Here is a 7,417-nt window from a genome sequence, read left to right on the forward strand (position 1 = left end):
CACTCTTCCTTCCACTAGAATTTCTACCATTCGTCGAAGATAAAGTTCGATGCGAAGAATTTTCACTCATGCTCTCATAAAGACGCCACACGTCATCCTCATGCCTATCAATGTAAGAGCCACCCATGGAAGCATCAACCATGCCCTTGTGATTGTCCGATAAGCTCTCAAAGAAATATTGAACTAATTGTCATTTGGGCATGTCATGATGTGGACACTTCCTAAGTAATTCATTGAATCTTTCCCATGCCTCATGGAACGTTTCCCCATCCCCGTGTGAAAACTCTCGAATTGAGGTTCTCGTGGCATTGGTCTTAAAAACCGGATAGTACTTCTTCAAGAACTCTTGTTGCATTTCTGCCCAAGAAGTTATTGAAAAAGGTCTAAGATTGTTAAACCAATATTTTGCCTTGTCTTTAAGGGTCAATGGAAAAAGTTTAAGCCTTAAGACCTCTTCCGGCATGTCCGTGTATCTCACGGTGGAACATACTTCAAGAAACTCATCCCAATGCTTGTAAGGTTCTTGGAAGTCCATGATAGTTAGGAAACATTTGAATGGTTTATGGTTTGATCTCATAGTGATGTGCTCTAAATGGTGGTAATTGAATGCATGTGGGTGCATTACATTCATTAGGCACATAGTGATCTCTTAAAGTAAAGGGAGGATTTAACAATTGGAGGTGCAACATGGGCACCTTAATTGCCTTAAATGATGGGAGATGGTGGAGCATAGATTAGCCTTGGCATTCCCAATGGAACTTGGCCTTGTTGTTATGGTGGATGAACAAATGGCCTCGGCATGCCTAATGGTACTGGCATGTCATCATGATGCACATTAGTGTATAGGATGCCTTATTGGTCTATGTGACCAAGGTCCTCCACATGGTCCTCATTATCTTCTTCCATTAATGAAATGGATTGACTAGAACTTCCTCTTCCCCTAGGGTTTCGAACAATGGATTCAAGATAAAAATTTAGAGGGACAAGAGTGGGTCTTAATGATCTACGACCATGCATGCACAATACAACACAACAAGCAATAATGACAAACACTTCACAACAATTCAATCAACAAACTTCTTCCACATACAATGTTCCCATACTCCCATGCTATCAAAAATATGTAAAGAACAATAAAATGCCTCCACGCGGGCTCACGATTTATCTAAGAATTGAAATACAAGCCTCCATGTGGGCCGACGATTTAACTAGAGATTGAGTAAGAAAAAGCACACAAAGGTCCTTTAGCACTTCAACTCCAAAAAATTTTTTAGCTTTTAGCTTAGCAATTTTTTTATGATTTTAGCCTTTTTTCTTGCTTGCTTAGCTCCTTTGCTTGGATGCTCCTTTACTCACCTTTGCTCAATGCACCTAGTCAAACAAGAACTAACACAATAAGTAACAAAAATTGAAATAAAAATAAAGTAAATACAGGATCAAAGGAGTACCAATTCCTAATTGATTCCACAAATACGACGCTGCCTTCATCAATCCCCGGCAACGGCGCCAACAACTTGGTGGGTTTGTCGCACACCGAACTAAAGTTTGTGATATACCAAAAGATAGTGGTGTAGAGCTATGAAGAATGTGGCCAAGTTTTATATTTCGAAATTTCCACTACTACCTTTCACTAAAAATATAGCTAGGGCAAGTAGGGATCGTCCCAAGGGATTGTGGGTTGTACTAGGTTGAGGAATCGAGATTTGGGTTAGTAGGTCGAGTGATCAAAAGATTAGTTAGTGGTTGAATTACACTAAGATGCAATTTAAACTAAAGTAGGCAATAAAATGTAAATGAGAGAAAATAAGAAAAAAATCTTAGGGTTTAGAGATCACCACTAAGTATAACTTTTCTACACCTTTAATGAATGATTAATGAGGGGGAAAAACATATATTGCAACAAAGAGTGTGTGTGTGGTTGTTTCAACAAGCATGGATGACAAATTAAACATATATTTTCTAAGCAACACAGTGGATAGCACAACATATCAAATTAAGCCATTAATCCTTTCTTTAAGCTCATAACCAAACATATCATAAGGTTAGAGATATATGTTACTTGCTTTCATAAGTATGGAATATCAAACAACAAGCATGGATTGTCCTCCCATTTAAAATCTAAACTACAACTACACTATAATTAAGCTAATGACATGAAATTAAACTAATTAAACTAAGGGGTGGTACATCTATCAAGAAATAAGTATGAATCATCAAATAAACCACAAGAATATTCCATTAAGCACTACGTCTTGGCAATCTCTAGATCTATAGCATTAATACACATAGACATGCATCAACAACACAAGAAATAGAGATAAACACATGAACATCTATTCTAGCATACATAGACATATGGATAGAATGAAATGATCAATTGGAAGTATTAAACTATATAAATCATTGAATAAACAAAATCTATATAGATAAAAGTGTCAAAACATGTATTATAATAGAAATCCCCTCAAAAATACATAGATCAAGATGTAAAAAGCATGCTTAGGGCTAACTCTAGCCCCAAGAGGATGTCTATCCACTCATGAATGGTGTCTTCCAACCCTCAAGGGCTAACTCCATGGTAGAGGTTGTTCATATTCTTAGTTGATGGAAGAACTCCAAGCTTGTGTCTCTAACCTCCTCCTCTCCTTTCTTCTTGCTAAGATATGAAAATTGTGCCTCTCAAGTATATCTAAAGTCTCTAATTCTCTCTTGTCTAAGTATATCTCAAAAAGTGGCTCATATTCCTTATATAGGTAGGTCAAATATTACCCCAAATAAGCTGGGCTCGTACACCAAATATTCCTCCAATGATTGGATATGAGACAACTTTTAATGAGCTGAAATTTGGATTTTCTCGGGATTTGGGAAGTTCGATCGATCGAACTTGTGGTGAGATCAATCGAACATGGCTGAGATCTATCGAATTAAAGCCGGATCGATCCTCTATGGCGGCACCTTTTTGGATAAAAACAAATCTGAGATATTTTGAAGATATTTTTGGGAAAAGGACAAAAGTGGTTGGTAGGGTGGTACAGCTGGATAAGATCTGGCATGTGGATAAGGACAAGAAAGTTTAATCGATCAAAGAATCAAGCTGGATCGATCGAACTTTGAGATCTTTGAATAGGGACAAACATGGCTCAGATTTATCTTGAAGTGCTGAGATCGATGAAAGTTGGATTGATCGAAGTTTTCTTGAGATCGATCGAAGTTGCTGAAATTCCACCCTTTGTTTCCTTTTGCTCTACTTTGCTCTTTTCTTTGATTCATCCCAGAATTGCTTCCTTTCTGCTTTTATTTGGCTGAGTTAGCTTATTTTAGGGATAAGTACCTAAAAATGGAAATAACATGAAATCAATACAAAGCGGGAAAATAAGATAGATAAAGGTTCTAGAACACCTAAGCTTAAGGGGTTTAAATGCGCACTTTTCAACACTCATCATGATCTGTTCTATTTGTATGAACTGATATCTTACCAGTTCAAAATAGACAAAATGAAACTGATTTAATTTATCAGTTAACCAATGTTCCAACCAGAATCCTGACCCTTGCGTAAAATCAGCAATCTCTCAACTAAATCTGTGGAAAATGCTCTATCATTTTCCCCTTTAGTATAGGAAATGACTACAAGGATCTAGTGATCTCTGATGGTTCATAAATATTAGAATTGGAGACAAAATCACTTTGTCCCTCCTCCTACCTATCCTTGAAAAATCTGCTCTATATCGTGAGTGCATCATATTTCCACCTAGATGAATAAAGAATTAAGTGTTGTCAACCTCAGTCCTTATATCCTTCTTCCAATTTGTCTACCGAAAGTACCATTAGTCTGGTACCACCAACTTCTGTCTGTACCCATGTTTTTGACACACCCTACTTCTTTAACAAAAGTAAATGTCTAGTAGACTTCCTGTCTAACTACAAAAGAATATGGAATCTTTCCATCCTCCAAATAGTCATCAATTTCCTAGCAATAACTATTTATTGCGAACTGTGACTTATAAAAAAAAAAAAAAAAAAAAAAATCCCTATTATTTGTGCAAATGAAGAGACTTTGCTTCCTCCTCGATATGCAACCCCGACAACTCCTCCTAATAACACACCCTCATAAATAAAATTATTGATTAAGAATAGACTAATGAAGATTTAGTCAGTTTACTATACTTACTTTGCGTCATTCCAGTAAATACTTAAACCAGTACAAAATCCTTCTTCTATGGGAACAACTTTTGAAATTTCCAAGAAGATGTTCAGCAAAGCCAGTACCTCCGATAAAGCATCGTGGCATTAAAGTATATCAAACTAATCATACTAGATTATTTGACTTGTAGTGATGGTTTAACTATCCCATCCCAAATAACATACCATAATGACGCATGTCTAGGTCAAATAGATTGGCTAGAATTATGTATTTCTACCAAATCTTATGACCACATGCTCACAAATCTAGCGTAAATAGCGTTATTACTCCAAAACAGTAGTTGGCTGATCACATACTTATGTCCCCAGCTAAACCACATACCAAATCCTGAAAAATTACCAAAACTAAAGCACGTATGCCAAACACAATAAAACAAAATATAATCCTACTTAAGACATCGTCCTTTTCTAGAAAAGAAAACCTCATTTGTAATCAACTTACAAAAATTGTTTCTCAAAATTTCCTTTTTTATAGTTTCGTAGGTAATCATCTAACCTCAAAACATATCCTTTAAACATAGCTCATTTGCCTAAAGCAAATACCAAGAGCTTAATCCCTCATCCTCCTTATACGCGGAATGAAAACCATCTAACGTGGCTTTATAAAGCAACTTAGAATATCACAACCTAATCCCCATACTCTCCAGAACGTGATATAAAATCATTGCTTCGTTCTGATAAGAACTCCATCAATCCCAAACTCTAGAAGAGTACTTCTTACATATCTCTCTTAGAGATGATACGAAAATTTAACTATATGTAGATTGGTCCACACTAACTCTACTTGTAACATTCATTATACTACTAGAGAATAAGATAACCCTTGTGCAATCACTCATCTTCAAGATTTAGTATCCTTTTCCTTGGATATGTTGAAATCTCCTCCCTTAGGATCTTCTTCGGACTCCTACTCTTCGCTTGTCTCTTTTTTGAGATTAACTGAAGTCATGTTGGCCCCGATATGCGGTGACCTAACACTTACACCTTAATCTGTCTTTGGCTTATACTTTCTAAGTAATACCAACCCCGGAACTAAACATTAGATCCCAAGTTCTGCTTCTGGAAAAGATCTCGATAACGTACTCCTTTACTCTTTTGGGACTCTATCGCTTTCGCCCTAGACCCCATCATTTTCCTACTATCAATCATTCTGTGACTATTGAATATAATTAACATCAGTTCTTCCTAACGAACTGTAAATAGAGTACAACGAATCCTAATATGGGCTCTAAGTTTAAAAGACGCAACACAGAAGTCATATAACGAAAACACTCCTAAGGACACTTGAACCTGGAGTACTATGATAGCAACTGTGATACCCCTGGATTTTCGAATGCGGGTTGGCCAGGCCCACGCCTGAATACCCGAGGATATCAAAACAATTCGGCAATAATCGAACACAGAATACAAATATGATAAATAGGAATAAATAAAATTGCTGAAAGAAAACTAAAATGATAATCCATTAATGAAATCCTCAGAATAAATTTGTATAAATAAGAAAATATTCTGGTACATCCATTTCTCCATTACTAATATAACTCGGGAATCCATACTATGTGGACCCCTAGAAAATCCCAACTGAACAAGTGACTACATCAGAACACTGAAACATAAAGAAAACTTCTATATAAATAATCCGGAAGAGTGAAGTAGACGATCCCCATTTAGCACGAACAATCCCTACTCCTGACGAATACCTGAAAAATAAAGGTGGGTCAGGCCCATAAACAAATTCTACTCTACTACAGTCCAAGCAGAGACCCGATACGCAGATATATCCTAGATAACCTCAACAATAGCTATATAGTCCATATCTATATATATGTATATATCCACACAAAAGGACTCTCACTTGACTACAAAGGGGGTCTCAACTTGAATAAAAGGTAACATGCAAAACGCACCTGAAGTGGGTATGAGTACCTAAGCCTAACAGGGTATACCTCAATCTATCATAGCCAGTTATGCATCCCACTGCATATACGCTCCTTAACCATTGACTTTGAGACTCAAGCTCATATCACGGTACCATAATTATATATTTAAAATCCATCCAAAACCAAAGTAGTGCCGCTCAACTGCTCATTTCCATGACATGAAATATAAGTAGGATTTAAATAATTAATCCATTCCCTTATTCCAGAATAGGTTGGAGTTAGCGTTTTGATCTGATCCATACCTAATATGCCCCCGTCCCATACCGGTGCATATAATCCACAAAATCTATATAATTGATAGAAACAAAATTTAAATAGCTCATCAATCATAGTCCAGAACAAGCATAATACAAATCTGATAGGTATATAATCATATTATGCATCCATCACAAGATTTAAAAATCATGTCACAATCCTTTATATTGCTAAACTAAGGTTAAGCAATTAAATCCTCTACATCCATTAACAACATGCAAATTTTAAAAAAATTCATATTGTGCAATTCATTAGCATATAGATTAAATTATGCATTATTAGGTTTTAATATATCAGGAAATATTATTCAGAATCCCCCTTCATCAACCCAAAACAGTTCTGGACCCCAAACATCCGTGGTCTAAAGCCATCCATGGTCCGAAGCCATACGTGGTTCGAAGCCATCAGTGGTCTAAAGCCATCCGTGATCTGAAGCCATCCGTGGGCTGAAGCCATCCGTGAGCTGAAGCCATCCGTGAGCTGAAGCCATCCGTGGTCTGAAGCCATCCGTCTGAAGCCATACGTCTAAAGCCATACGTCCGAAGTCATACATTCGAAGCCATGCATCCGAAGCTATGCGTCCAAAGTCATACGTCCAAAGCAATGTGTCCGAAGTCATACATTTGAAGCCATAGGTCCGAAGCCATATGTCCGAAGCTATGCGTCTGAAGCCATCAGTGGTCCGAAGCTATCAATAGTCCGAAGCTATCAGTAGTCCCAAGCCATCAGTGGTCCTAAGCCATCCTGTGACGACCCTGGTTTTTAAGCCAGCGTGTTCTGTGATGAACCGTAAGGATGATTCAATAACGGATCTGAATGCGGAAGCAAAAATAGAAAACAAGACTCTAAGAAGTCAAAGTGACCTTCCATGAGGTCGTTGAACTCAACAAGAACTGATGCGGAAGCAAAAGATCGAAAATATGACAAATAAGCCCCCAGGGGTAAAATAGTCATTTCTGAAAACTGTAGATTCGGGTGCCACCGAGCACACCGTTGGAAGGACAATGAAAAACTAATCAAGA

General features: G+C 37.2%; 1 pseudogene; it reads left to right on the forward strand.

The window, feature by feature from the left end:
- Positions 1 to 200: 200 nt before the first annotated feature.
- On the forward strand, positions 201 to 299 carry LOC132282991 (small nucleolar RNA R71; annotated as a pseudogene).
- Positions 300 to 7,417: the final 7,118 nt, after the last annotated feature.

The sequence above is a fragment of the Cornus florida genome, unplaced genomic scaffold, assembly GCF_030987335.1.
Source record: "Cornus florida cultivar Cherokee Brave unplaced genomic scaffold, ASM3098733v1 CherokeeBrave_3.0.0_Hap2_Chr01, whole genome shotgun sequence".
NCBI lineage: Eukaryota > Viridiplantae > Streptophyta > Magnoliopsida > Cornales > Cornaceae > Cornus > Cornus florida.